At 33.3% G+C, this 15577-nt stretch overlaps 1 protein-coding gene and 1 long non-coding RNA gene across 9 annotated transcripts in view; one reads left to right on the forward strand and one right to left on the reverse strand.

The window, feature by feature from the left end:
* NOL4 (nucleolar protein 4) overlaps positions 1-15577 on the reverse strand; it is a 465402-nt gene that overhangs the window by 134397 nt on the left and 315428 nt on the right. The window lies entirely within an intron of this gene.
* LOC141548634 (uncharacterized) overlaps positions 7935-15577 on the forward strand; it is a 47971-nt gene continuing 40328 nt past the window's right edge. The window contains exon 1 of the long non-coding RNA XR_012484011.1: positions 7935-8302. This is a non-coding gene — a long non-coding RNA (uncharacterized LOC141548634). The remainder of the gene's footprint in view (positions 8303-15577) is intronic.

A 15577-nucleotide genomic window follows, 5' to 3' on the forward strand; every position in this document is an offset into this window, starting at 1 on the left:
TGGCATTTGGTATACAAAATAATTTCCAGGTCAGAGAAAGGCTCTTGAAACTTGAATTAGGAAAGTCTCAATACTACTGTCCTCCCTAAATAATTTCTGTCTCCTGACATTTTGATCACTTGTATTATCATTTCTCTACTACATTTATCTAGAACTGAAATTATCTTGATTTTTTTTTTTTTTTGCTTGTGGTGTCAATCACAAAATTCTTTGAATTTTTATTTATAGTGTTTCATCTCTTATTTGTCCTTTTCATTTTAACTGATACTACCTTATACTGTTTTTATTATCCTATGACTGGACATTTGCCATTATCCTAAATGATTTTCCTGCTTCTAGTTTCCCCCTACAATTCATCTTCAATATTGCCTTTAGTATAATACCATCTATATGCCATTTTTTTCATTTTACTTTCCTTCTTTAAAATATCTGAGGGGTCCATATAACTTATGATGGCTAATGCAAACTTAATAGAATGTATTCAATATGCCTTTCTTTCCAAGTTTTTCTAACCTCACTCCTCTTTGTTAAAAATCTGATACTGCTATAATGTTCTATTCATTGTTCCTACAACATAATTTGTACAATTCTACCTCTAAACTCAATCCTACTCTATATTTTTCATCTTTTTGTCTAAATTAACATTACCTCCTCTTTCCCAGATAAGCTCAATCCACAACGATTGATTTTTCATATCAAATTAAGATAGACAATTAAACATTATCACTCATATATATGCTTTCTACTTCTTTTCACAGCTAGAATATGTTTCTATGTTGGATTCTGTCTCTTTTTGATACACCCCAAATGCCTTGCACACCGAATGTATACTTGGTAAATAGTTGTCAGTCAATTCAACCATAATGGCATTTTTTCAAATATTTTATACCATGCTTTTACACTTTTCCTATCTCCCCTACTCTTTAGACATTTCACTTTGCACCCACTAATTATTTCATCCCAATCTACTATTTTAATTAACTCTATGACTGAAAATGCTATTATAGCAAAACATAAGAGCAAAAAAAACCTTAATAATTAAAACATTCTTTTCTTTTCAAAGATCATCTGAAATTTCTTTAGCCATCAGAGAAATTTCTTTATTAAGCAAATATAACTCCTCTTTGAATTTCCCTTTAGAGTGAAACTCTTTCCCTTTGCCCTATATCATATCATATAAATATCATATATGCATGAATGTATTTATATATGCATATATATGTATGAAACTTGGAATTCTTGAATAAAAATTTAAAAAATTTGAAATTATATTCTTCTGTTCACATGGTGACAAATAGAATTGCAACAATGTCTCATCAGTTGTTTGGCATTTGTGATTCCTTTGGACCAAGGAAAAATCAGAAGAAAAGATAATTTTCTCCCTATAATATAGTGGAAGCTACTGCATGGTACAAAGAGATCTGAACTAGAAAGGAACCTGTACTTTGATCCTAGTTCTGCCTCACCTAACTAAATGTGATCTTGATAAAATCATGCATGAGTCTTAGTTTCCTTAACTGGTAGATGAGAGAGTAGTACTTAATGACTGTTAAGGGTTATAAATCTATGCTTATAAGATAATGAAAATTACGATTCCATATTTTACCATAAATAATGATGTCCCATTCATGAAAATTCTCCCCTCAAAACTGGAGTATTTTCCCCCAAAGATAAGTTTATATCTATATTTTTATATATTGCAGTTTCTTTTTAAAGAATTGGTGCTGAGAATTATTAATGTCTTATCTAAATTAAGTATCATCTTTACTCCATAATAGTAACGACACTGCCAACCATTAAATTAATTTGCATGCTTAAGTTTTCTAGAAATCATCCATTAATCATCTGTTACCATTTTTTAATTGAAACTATGACATTGTAATTTATTTTACTGACTATTATAGGTGGTGGTAGCTTTTTGTATGGCTAGGAAATCAAGACATGCATAACTCAGGATTTCTGATCAGCTAATTACAGAGATATCTAATCCATGTAGGATATATGGATATGAGTTCATGGAGCAATAAAATTAGACAAAATTATGCCCTATACATTTTCACATTTGATATATCTGCAAGTAAAATTAATAAAAGCATTTTTGTAAAATTAGTGTTGGAATCTCTGGTTATAAACAGCTAAATTCTTCAAGCAGGTATCTTTAAGCTTTTTATGGAAAACACTTGACATTACAGATTCAGAGGTTAATATTCCCATCATCATATGCATAAATCTTCCATAAATGTTAATAGAAGAATGCTAATGAGAGATACTCGTACATCAACAGGAGAATAGATTGGTACTATGGAAATCTATTTTTTTCTGTTTAATTCTACTTAACCTAAAATTGTATTTAGTATTTGCATAACTTTCCATTCTGATTTGGAGTATGTGAGATTATTCTTCAATGTCACAACTACACATTTACAATAACAATAAAGCTATTATTTATCCTAAAAGTCTTGTCAGTGTATGATAATCTGATGTATGAATCATATATACATGAAAAACACATATATTCAACAATTTAATGAATTCCATTTAAATACTTAAAATGATTGGTCAGTTTGACTTTCTTTACAAAGCAATGCCAAATAAAAGTGTTTATATTTTCACTGTTAGGGAATATATTGTCCTGTTGTACATCTAAGTTCTCCAAAGTTGATAAAGAGAAATATTACCTTTTCTTGAACTGCGATATATGATTTAACTTTTCTCCTTTCAAAGGAATTTTGACCTCATTCAGTCTTAGTTCATTGTATCCATGAATTTTAAATACTCTCAAATATATTTTAAAGGGAATTTAAAAAAACAAACAAACACTGACTCTAAAAAAAAATTCTAAAGTTTACATTTATGATCACATGGATTTCCTTAAGAATGTATTTAGCTAAGCCCTTCTAACTTAAAGAATTATAGATTGGGAACTGAAAGGGAATTTATAAGTCAACTTCCTATTTCTACAGATAAGGAATCTGTAGGCCCAGAGAAGTCAAAGGTATTTGCTACACAGAGAGCAAATGGCAGAAGCAGGATTTGAATCCAGGATCTCTGACTCTAATAGAGTTCTTCTCACTATACTTGGAACTATTGTTGAGAACATGAGAAATATGAGAAAGAAAAAGAAGAGATTTGGAGGAGTAGAAAGTCAGTGGGGGCAGAGGAGTGAAGGGTCTTCTATCCTTTTTACTTATGTCATCTATTAAAATGTTGCTTAGTAAAAAGTTTCCTGTGATTTTTACACCAAAACATTACATCTCAAAAAATAATTATTCTCAAAGGGAAGGTGTCATTTTATATGATCCTCTTTCAAAGAAACAAATCTCAAAGATAAAACATTTTACAGATAAGAAATTAAAAAAAAAATGTTTTTCCTTCCATGGCTAAAAGGAGGAATATTTTGGTTGCCTTCTACCTAGGACAAAAGGGTTTTCATAGGTTTATGTGTGAGGAGCACATAGAGAAAACATTTAGGAAACTCAAAGCAACTATCTATTAATTGTATAGATAAGATGTGTTCTATGTCCCAAGAAGGAGGATGCATACCAGAGAAATACCAAGGAAATCACAGATCCTGAAGCACTGAAGTATAAGTATCAAAAAAACTTGACAAAATATACCATTTCTAAAGGAAAAAAAAACTCAGTCTAACTTTTTATAGAGAAAGGTTACTTCAAATGCCTCAATTCAAAAGATTTTTGTAGAACTTCATATTACATTAGTTTCTTTATCACCTATTTGGGAATAGTGATAATACTGTCATAGGAAAAAATTTCAAAGTTCAATTTTCATAGAAAATGGTGATTTATTTAGTAAATATTGAGAAGGCACATACAAGACTATTTGAACTCTGAACCTCCTAGGAACACTACAAAAATCTGAGCTTGCAACAAAAATTAGAATGTATTGACTTCCTGACTATTCCCCCCGTCTATAAATTCTAGTCTAAGTTGATGATTTTTTTTTTTTTTTTTTTTTTTTTTTTTTGCTGAAGCCATTAGGGGTTAAGTGACTTTAGGGTAGCACAACTAGGAATGTTAAGTGTCTGAGACCAGATTTTAACTCAGGTCTTCTAGAATTCAGGGCTGATGCTCTATCCACTGTGCCACCTAGCTGCCCCTGATAATTTCATTCTAAAGAAATTCATTTCATTCAGATTTCTCTAGTGCCTATAAGATAATTTATCGTGAAATAAGTAACTTTTGAAAGCCACTACTTTCAGTCTATGAGGGTATTATTTAGCAAACATAATACTGGGGTTATTACTTGAGTTCTCCCATTCCATTTTATCCTAAGTACTACAACTGAACCTATACTTTGTTGCAAATATCTTCTTTTATAATAAAGTCAAATTATCCATTAAATCAAAGAATAGCAACTGGTCATAAAATTCAAGGGATTTTGGGGGGTGGTGAGGAGGGCTTACTGAACTCTTCTTTATTACTTTCTCATCATACTTTCCCTTTATTCTTATGACTTCAGTTCTGGCTGAGCAAAAACCTTGACCATCCTCTAACAACACTGTTTCTGCCTTTTCCTAGTCCTTTTTCCAGGATATATATTTGACTGAAACAATTTCTTTCTTTTCTCCAGTATACCATTTCTCTTTCAATGAAAACATCATCCCTTAAAAGCTTCCATAAACTTTACTTCACAAAGAATTCAACTCAGACATACTACTAATTGCTAAAATGACAATATTTATAATTTTGTATATACTTATGCCTATATCTGTTTATGCAATATGATTCCCATGTGTCTATGTACACACATCCTACAGAGTTTATTTTCTGTTCCAATTATTTGGCACTTATATGTCACCATATTTACTATTTTTAAACTTGTTTTTTTTTTTTTTTTTACTATTTCCAAATAACTAGACTATAAGATTTTTGACAGTTACATTAATTGCTGTAATATATCAAGTTCTAATACCTAATATTGTTACTCTTAAATAGTAGGTAATCAATAAATATTGACAATGATACTTTTCCCCTTCTTGCATTTTGGCTCACTAAAGCTACAAACAAGCCTATAATAATTCTGTTCTTCATGTACAAATATAGTCTTTTGATTTCTTTCAAAGAAATAATGATAGATTTTTGGCAATGCATTCTTTCTTTCTCTACCAAAAGCCCTATTACTAAACTCAATTCAAAAACTTGAAGGTATGTGGCCACTACAAAAGCTTAGACTATTACTCTGAAGTCATTAGCACTATCTCTAACCAAAAGAGCTAAGGTCACCTACTTCATGTAGCAGATACTACAGAGTGCAAGATGCCCAGGAGATATTGATTAATCACATGCTGCTTCTGCAGCTGTTGATGTTAGTTAAGATTTGGCCGCTAAGGAATAATGCTTAATCCAAGTAATCATGGTATTAATGTCATGGGAAAATAATTATATTTATATTAAAGTTTTGAGAGGGAGCATGACTTGATAGAGAGCCTGAAAGTTGGGGACAACTAGCTTTAAATCTTGCCTCTGATTACTTTCTCAGGGCTCTATGCAATTCTCTATGACTAAACTGCAGAGAAAATTCTCACCCAAATTGGGGGATGGACTTCCCTCTCCTGGAGAAATTCTTATATTAACAAAATAACAGGTTCAGTCCCTATCTAGAGCATAGGTTTACAAAATAAAAAAACAAATAAATGAACAAATACTGAAATATCTTAAAGAGTACAAAGAGAATGTGGCATAAAATAGTGGAATATAATGAGATGTGGAAAGAGAATTTAACATTTGAGTCAAAAGACTTGAATTTTAATCCTGAGTTCTGCTACTTAGTGACTTTAGAAAAGGCAGTTAATGTGTGATTTTGCCCATACTTATACTCATAAGATTCCAGACACTGTGCTAATTGCAAGCCATCAAGGCAATCCTTCTCCCCAAGAGTTTATATTCCAGTGGTCAAGATAACCAAAAAAGAGGAACTAGGACAAAATGGTATGTGGATAGTCAGCATGGTGTAGAAAGGGCTAGAAAAGAGACCATATATACTATGGGCAAAATACAGCAAAATATCATTTCTGGGGCCCAGCAAGACAGAGTTCAAGGATTTTGTGATAAAAAAGATGAGGATAAGGTGTGCATAAAAGCAAACATGGTGTGGATATTGATAGGAAGTACTAAGAATTGGAGGCAATTTAATGCCTTCTTATATCCAAACTTTAGGCTAAATAAGAAAGCCAGTGAAGTTCACTTCTCATGGCATACTGAATTTGGTATCAGAGGGACTCAACTAGAATTTCAGCTCTGTCATTTATTGTATAATCTTGGATAAATCATTTAATCACAATGGGCCTATTAAATCTCAAATGCAAAACTAGAGGGGTTGGAGATGGAATAGATGGCTTTTAAGGTCCTTTGCAGCTAAGTGTATGATCCCATGAGCTATAGTTGTATGACAAAGTATAGATTCTGACTAGATGGAATTTTTACTTATTGTAAAGGGCAAAAAGTTGCCAGGTCTTCTGTGACTTTTCTAATTTTGTTATTTTTAATCATATATTACTCTTTTATTAAAGTGAGTGACAAAAATGGTAGGGCAATATTAGTATTGTTATGCTCAAACTGATGAAGACTCAGCTGGCAGGTTCAGGTTGCTTATGGAAGACAATAGAACACATTTTAATATATCTACAGGCATTTCCCTGCCATGGAACAGAGCAGAGGCTTTAAAATGCATACATAGGAGGATATACATGTTCCCCTTTTAGAAATCAAAGAATTCTCCCCTCTCTGGTGTGATTTAAGATCTTTAATGACTACCACATGGGACAGATTAATTTTAAAAGCTACTAAAAGAACAAAAGAAGGGTCTTTTGTGAAAGTAAATACAACAAGTAAACAAACACTAGGACAGGCTCCCACCCTTTCAGATCCATTTTTCTTGGGTTAGGAGGAAACATGATCCAAATAAGACTTCTGTTATTCATTAAATAACTTCCCAGATTACAGGCAGTTGCCTATAACAACCTCTGAGAAAGCTGCCCTAGTAGTAGGACTGGTTCATAGGTTTAATTGGAAAAGCATTTTCTTTCGACTTCCCACATTGGTCACTTTTTAGCAAGTGTCCCAATTAGTAGGCTTTAAGGGGAAGAGACAGGAAAGGATTTTGATCTGAGTTAGGGAAGAAATGAGAAAAGAATCCATCAGTCTCCCATCTGTGGTGATATGTTGTGCTACCTAAGGTGATTACCAGGGTGTGAAGCAGCCTGCAGGGGAGAGATGTGATGGATACAGTGAAAAGGGAAAGACCTGGCTACTGCTGGCATCTGCTGATACCCTACTCTCATGTCTTGCCTTGGGCTGCCACATATTCCATGACTTTGCCCAAGGCATATCCCCAAAGAACTGCATGGGCTGGATGGGCTCCAGATTTTTGTCCAACTCAAACACTATGTCAGTGGGCAGATTCAATTCCATGATTGCTTCTTCATACACATCCTCAAGAAATTTAGCAATGCCATAAAGACTACTGCTGTGGTCTACAATCATAACTTATTTCTTTTCTTTATCTGGGAGATGCTTTGTTCCAGAAGGATAGAGCTGGTACAGTAGTGTCTCACAGGAGAGCAGCTAATCCTCAGCTTTTAAGATCTTCACGGGATGGTCTTGCTGCATTGCTGTTGAAAGGGTGTTTTGCCTCCACTAGATATGGTGGGATGTTGCTAGATCTTTACCTGGACCTCACCATGCTTATCAGGTGTTTCTGCTTCTATAGGCAACCACATCTGGTCAATGCCTCTGATACTGTCCAAGGAGTAAAAATTTCAGTCTTCTGGATAGAGGTGAAATAGATATCAAATTTCTAGCCAGCATTTTGCAGTGTTTAGCTACAATTGATCTTCTTGTACCCACTGGGGCTAAAGTCTGCATCATACCAACCACTAAAGTGTTCTCCAGGTTCTAGGCACTGTAGGAGCATGTAGGTGATCATAGAGAGCAAAGGCTGGGTCAGCAAGTATCAAGGAAGCCAGAAGATAGGCCAACCTCTGTCATTCTTGTCCTCTCCCCCTAGTTCTTCCCTAGCCCTTACTGGCAGGTTGAATGAATATCATTGGGCATAGTATTGCTCTTGTAGGCAGAGGGAAATTATGAAGCTGGTTTTTTTTTTTTTTCTACTTATCTCTACCTTTCTTTGTATTTGCGACTGGGAAGCTGACTTGATTCTATGTCGGCTTAACTGAATTCAGGAGAAATTCTAATTCCATCCTCCTTAGAATGTTTGTGTATCTTTATAGAGTTACTGTTTGGAATCATATTCTCCAAAAGAAAAATCTGAGAGCTCCTATAAGGTGAGTGCCTCTGGGACACAGAAGAATGCACGATGGGGAGTGGTGTGGATCAGAACAGAATCTCTGGGATTGTGATATAGACCAGGGCTTTTTAAACTTTTTCCACTCATGATCTCTTTTTGCCCAAGAAATTTTTACACGACTCCAAGTATATAGATATATAAAATATACAAACCAAACCAAACATTTACTGATAATAAATCATAATTTTGTGACATCTACTTTGAGTTACAAGATCCCATATAGGGGTTACAAACCACAGTTTAAGAAGCTGTATCTAGAGAATGAGAATGAGGACTGGGATTAGGGCAAGATTGCTGTGTCTCTGTGAATGGGGGTGGGGAGGATCTGGGAATGGGAAAGATAACAATTTATAAACATTTGAGGAAGCAGTGAAGTGACTCAGTGGATAAAATGCTAGGCCTGTCATCAGTAAGAGATGAGTTCAAAACCAAGTTTAGACACTAGCTATGTGACCCTGGGCAGCATATTTATACTCTGACTTACTTCACTGGAGAAGGAAATGGAAACCCATTCCAGCATCCTTACCCAGAGAAGTCCATGGACAGTGTGGTCAAGGGGCTCACAAAGTGTTAGATATAACTAAGTGCACAAAAAAAACCCCCACACATTTGAGGGTTATTTAGTAAAGAGAATAAACTTATTGTTGTTGGCTCTGAAAGACAAGAGGGGAACCAGGAGAGAATTAGGAAATAATGGATCTTCAAATTTCTGAATCATTAACAAGAAAGAATTAACAATTAGAATTGTAATAATAAGTCACTTCCTCAGATTATAAATCTCTGTTACTAAAAATGTTCAAGCAGAGGTTAGCTGAACTGGACTTTGCAGAGGGCATTCATGTTTTGGGTGGATAAACTTTAGGGTCCCTCTATATCTGATAACCTATGACCCTATGATATTATCTTTATTGCAATTCACTAATGGCTTATATGGAAATTCAATAAATGTTCATTAGCTGACACATACAATGTCATAATTAAAATTTAAAATCCCAAAGTATCTACAGTACCTTGTTTTGAAAAAATAATTGTGCAAAAGATATAATCACCTATACAAATACATGTGTGAAAAAATATTGCAATATATACAAATAGAGGCTATGACAATTGAGCTTTAATGTTATTTCTCATGTGGTTATTAATCTCTTGTGTGCTATTTCACATTTATATATATGAAAGATATATATATATATATATATATATATATATATATATATATATTATAAATACATGGCCTAGCAATTTTCATTTTAGCATTATTTTTAACTTAATTGTTAACATAACAAGGGTTCTACATTTATCTCCAGTGTTACAATGGATACAAATTTCAAACAATTCCTACCTGCCTATCCTGTGCCCTTTTAACTGTTTTTCTCTAGGTTTACCACAAAGGATCCACCCAACATACTAGGGACCTTTCTTGTATTCTCTTGACATTATAAGTATATTAAGGGTGTACCTAGGCTGTCCAGAGGTTATCTTTTAATTTTTCTATGTGAATAATCTGTCTCCTTTTCTGTTCCTATATTTTATTTTTGCTTGACTTCTCTTACATCATCTCTCCTTTGTAATTCTATGTAATGTTTAGTTCCTTAAATATGGTGAGTACCTCTCTCTGTTGCACTTTGTGCCAATCCCAACTTCAATTTTTCAGAATTTATAGTGTCCTGTGCTGTTCAGTCATTTCACATTTATATATTTACTTATATACACATAAAAATATAACTTCTGATGAACAAGCCCTATAGCTTATTCATCCAACGATATATCAGAGTTTCGACAATGAATCAATTTTTGTCTATTTGGTTTCCTTTTACTCATATATTTCATAGATTCATAGGTTTAGAACTAGAAAGAACTTTGGAGGTGAAATCCAATTTCCTCAAAAGAAAACAATGAAGTCCAAAGAAGTTATAATTTTTCCAAGGATACTCAGGCAATTAAATACCACAGGTGGGATGTTAACTCTAATTTATTGACTCCAAATCCTATGGCCTTTTCATCGCACTATGCTGCCTTCCTTAAAATAAGGAACTTTAAATTCATTGATGTGTCGTGCATCCTCAGGATCATGACAATCTACTGTACCAATGTCTGAAATATTGACCATAATTACTCTAAAAATTTTGGTCATATTTTGACCATCTCTATCTTTAAATAATAAAATACTGCATTGGCAAAGAAATCAGCTAAGGAAAGTTACAATTTTTATGAAGAAGATTAATATACATCTTGAGAACACTATAGATTAATATCATATTAATTTTTTAACAAAAATTCATTTAATTAAGGTAAGAATAGTTTGTAAGAGGAGAGATAAAGACCCAAAGATGTAGTAAAAGTAATCTTCTGCTAAAGAGAGGAAGCATTTATTAATATTATATGACATTAATATTAATACAGATAAATTAATGCAATTTATCAGTAACTTCACAGGACATGGGACATAAAGGGAAAACCTTGGAAATTTCATTTTATAAAGAAGTAAATTGAGGAAATTCGTGAAACACTATACAGAAGAAGAAACTAAGCTGACTGACAAAATTAAGTGACTTTCCCAAAGTTTAGTATATTGCCATTTTCTAGAACACAAAATGTAAAATTATATTATTTTATATGTAAAAGAGTTATAATTTTGTTATTCTGGGAAAAACCTGGTATAAGAATTTCTTCCAAAGTACAAATTTGTCATATATACAAATATGTGACTAAGTTAGCAGAAAATTCTTCCCTTTTTTCTACATGTAGTAGATAGAAAAGGAAACATCAATTAATTCTCATATGCAATATTAGTAGATGATAAATTTTTTTGGAGGGAGAAACTACAAGATGCATCTTTATGTTATTCAAAACTGTAACTAGAGCAGGGCAAACTATGCTTTGATCAGAGGGAACTGAAATTTAGAGGATATCAACAGCATCTAAAACATTATAAAAATAAATGGCCTTTGTACTTAATTAGAAAAAATAATTTTAAATAGGAAATTACTAGATGCTTCTTCCCTCTACCCTGGTAGGAAATCATTTTTACTCTATCTTTGGGTCATTATCTGTCTTCCTCACATACCATTCCTATCTTCGCTAATTTAATTTTTGTTAAAAGTTGATTTGAAGACACATTTAACACTGTTTCTTCAGTGTGTTTTGTTGCTACAGGTGAAAAAAAGTGCAAGTCATGCCAATGATATATGAATTTATTCCTTCTTTTAAATATCGACTTTTTTATGTCTCCATTAAACAAAATGAAAAAGATATGCTTAGCAACAAGGATTTATTCAGCACCCACTATGTACCATGAGATTTGTTAGGTCCTAGGGATACAAATACAAACAAACAAACAAAACAAAACAAAACAAAACAAGAAAAAGGAAATAACCCTCCTCTCAGGCAGCTTCCATTCCTTCAGGGGAGAAAATGTGTGTACATACAATGTTGTATATATACAGCATAGTATACATGCATACACATATGTATCTTTCCATCTTATCTATGTGTGTATCTACATATATATATATATATATATATCTGTATCTATATATCAATAGCAGCCCGATGGCTCATATTCTTCTCATATTCTTTCTTTTCCTGCTGGCACTGAACAACTAAACACCACCACCACCACACACACACACATTTGTTTGTTTATGTGCATGTGTATATACATACAGATACATACATATGTGCGTGTATGTATGTGTGCATATATACATATATGTATATACATATATATATGTATATATATACATATATATATATATATATATATATATATATATATATATATATATATATATATATATATATATATATATATATATATAAAAATATATATATATAAAGTTTGGAGATTAAAGAGTGTGTAGAAAATTGTACTTGCATTGCTTCTTAAAATAAGAGAGATATCCCATGAGGCAGAAGTGAGGTGAGACTGCATTTCAAGCTTGTGAAAGTCCATTGCAAAAATATGGAAGCAGGAAATAAGAGTGCCAAGTGTGATAAGCAAAGAAGATTCCATCACAAAGTGTAGGAAGCAGGAAAGTAAGTAAATGATACTGTAAATATAATTTTTAACCACATTGTGAAGGACTGTAAAAACTGGAGGATTTTGTATTTGATCCTAGAGGCAACAGTGAACTAATGGAGTTTATTGTGCAGGAGAATGGCACAGTGAAATTTGTGTTTAAGGAAAAATACTTTGCCAGTTTCATGGAGGATTAATTATACTGGGTTAGAGAAATTTGAGAAAGAGAGACTATTTAGGGGGCCATTGCAATAATCTAGATGAGGAGTGATGAGAACCTGAACTATGTGAGCAGAGTGGAGGAGTCAAATGAGTGAGATATTGCAGCAATTGAAAATATATGTTTTGATAATGAATTGCATGCATGGGATGTTTTAGAGTCAACTGTAGCACTGATGTTGTGAACCTAGGGAACTGGATAACTAGTAGTGTTTTTGACAAATAAGGAAAGGAGCAGATTGTGGGGACAAAGGAGCTGATTCTGTTGTGGACATGTTAAGTTTGTGATATCTTTAGTACATCCAATTAAATATTCCAATAGGTACTCACTGCATCCATCTCCTAATGTTGCCATTGGACCTAGATGGCTCTGGAGGGGAGTGACCTTGCACAGCCCCCCTGAATTAAATCCACTTCACATGCATATGCTGTCCTGATGTCATGGGCCTTTTTGAGAATGAAGGACAAATAATAACAACAACAATCAGTAGGTAATTAGTGAGGTAGGACTGAAGCCTAGGGGACAGATTGGGGCTGGATGTTTGTGAGTCATCTGCATATAGATTATAACTATACTTATGGGAGCTCATGAGTCAGAGAGAGAGAAAGACAGATAGACAGAGATAGAGACAGAGAAACAGAGATAGAGACAGAGTCATCTGGATAGAGATGATAACCATACTTATGGGAGCTCATGAGGCAGAGAAAGACAAACAGCGATAGACACAGAGAGAGAAACAGACAGAGACAGAGACAGAAAGAAACAGAGAGAAAGGGAAGGAGGGAGGGATGAAGAGAAGAGAAGAGAAGCTCTTCTTTTTTTTTTTTTTTTTCCCCTGAGGCTGGGGTTAAGTGACTTGCCCAGGGTCATACAGCTAGGAAGTGTTAAGTGTCTGAGATCAGATTTGAACTCAGGTCCTCCTGAATTCAGGGCTGGTGCTCTATCCACTGCACCACCTAGCTGCCCCCAGAAGAGAAGTTCTAAGACAAGCCTTGGAAAATAAAAACATTTAAGAGCAATGATGTGGATGAACCACCAAAGAAGACTGAACAGGATGATAAGATAGATAGAATGAGAGCAGTGTCATAAATAAACAGAAAGGAGAGAGTATAGAGCATGAGGATAGGCCTGGAGAACATCTAAAAGATATATCCATTAGGAGGGTCAAAATGGATGAGAATTATCTGACTTAGTAATTAAGAGAACATTAGTTTAGAAGAAAATTAGGTTTTTATCAACTTTGGAGAAAATAGTTTTAGCTAAGTGATGAGAGCAGAAACCAAGATTTCAAAGATTTAAGGACTAATTGGTGAAGATGAGGAAATAGCAAAGGACTGTTTTTTTCTAGGTATTTGGCTGAGAAAAGGGCAAGAGAGATAAAGGAGGAGTGTGGCAAAAGTGGAATGGAGGGATAGGTAATGGGATTTTGGGGGTTCATTCTTAATTTTACTTATTTTTGCTCAGTTTTATTTTTTTCAGTTTTGTAACTCTAGTGTCTGAATCATGTCCAACTCCTAGTTCTCCCATATGATTCATAATAAAATGATCAGCAAATTAGAAAAGCCTATAATTCATCATAAATTTCTGTGAGGTAAAATAGAATATCTAGGGGGGAAATCATATTAAATAAGTATCTTCCTTTTTTCTTTTTGATAGAAATTTGGGTTCTCCTGACTCCAGGACCAGTGTTCAATCTACTGCCCCCAGTTGATAGTTTCTTGATGCCCTCTAGTGAGCCAATGAAATATGCAAGCACCCTCTACATGTTATCACTTCTAAATTTTAAAAATAGCAATCAGTTTCCGAAATAATAGTGGTTCAATAATATAGTGAAGTAGTGAGACATATTTGATAGGAATATGGCCTTAGGTCTTCTTATACACTGGCTTATGTAATACTGGACAAGTTACTCAATCTTTCAGTATGTTAGGCTATTTTGAATTTTCAATACTTTCTTGACAACTCTATTGAACTATAAATTGCAGAGACATTGTCATCTTGTATTGGTAGAGGAAGGTCAGTCCAATATCAATGAAATCACAAATCTAGTTCCTATCCCCAAATACAGAATAAAATGCTTTTCAGTAGCAACACTCACTCTATGTCATCTGTTATAAAAAGAATCCTAATTTAATTATCTGTATTGAAAATCCACATCACATTGATTAAATTATAAACTATAAATATCTAAGTTTTCCTTGGGAAATTATTTTTAAAGAAAATATATGTGATATATGTGAGCATATTCAGTAAAATGATAATCTATTTGAAGGTACTCAAGATCAAAGGTACCATTTTAATAACTCAGTATGATGCTACTTGCTACAAAATTCAGAGATTTTCAACAAATATTTAATTTTTGACAAAGACTCAAAGAGAACCACCTGTTTTTGCCTCTAAGTAAGGTCTCATAAAAATACTCTGCTCTTAAAATCAACTTTTTCTTAGGAATTCAAAATTTGTAAAAAATACTGCCCTTAATTCATGTTTCTAGTTAACTGTAATCATTACCACCTTGACAATGCTCTCCCTTTCCTTTCCCTCCTTTAGCTATGATAGAGGCTGCTGGGTAATACAGTGGATGACCATTGGTTTAGAAGTTCAAATTCAAATCCCAAATTGACTTAAACCTGAGTTCAAATCTAGTCTCAAATAATTGTAAACTATTTGACTTTGGGCAAGTCAGTTAAGCTCTACTTCAATTTCCTTAAATGTAAAATGGGAATCATAATGGCAACTATCTTACTAGTTTGTGAAGATCAATTGAGATATTAATTATAAAGTGCTTAGCATAGTACTTGTACAAAGAATGTATGAAGCAAATGCTTATTAACTTCCACCTACCTGTAATGAACTTTCCTTTACTATGTTTTTCTGTGAAAAGATGTAGTGACTTTGATAATGTACTCTAACTAGAAGCATGGTACAGAACACTTTTTAATGTAAAGTAAATTCAAGGAGGACAGGTTATTTTTGTTTGTTTGTTTTTGGTCATTTTATAGTCATTGTTA

This window comes from Sminthopsis crassicaudata, chromosome 1 (assembly GCF_048593235.1).
Source record: "Sminthopsis crassicaudata isolate SCR6 chromosome 1, ASM4859323v1, whole genome shotgun sequence".
Classification (NCBI taxonomy): domain Eukaryota; kingdom Metazoa; phylum Chordata; class Mammalia; order Dasyuromorphia; family Dasyuridae; genus Sminthopsis; species Sminthopsis crassicaudata.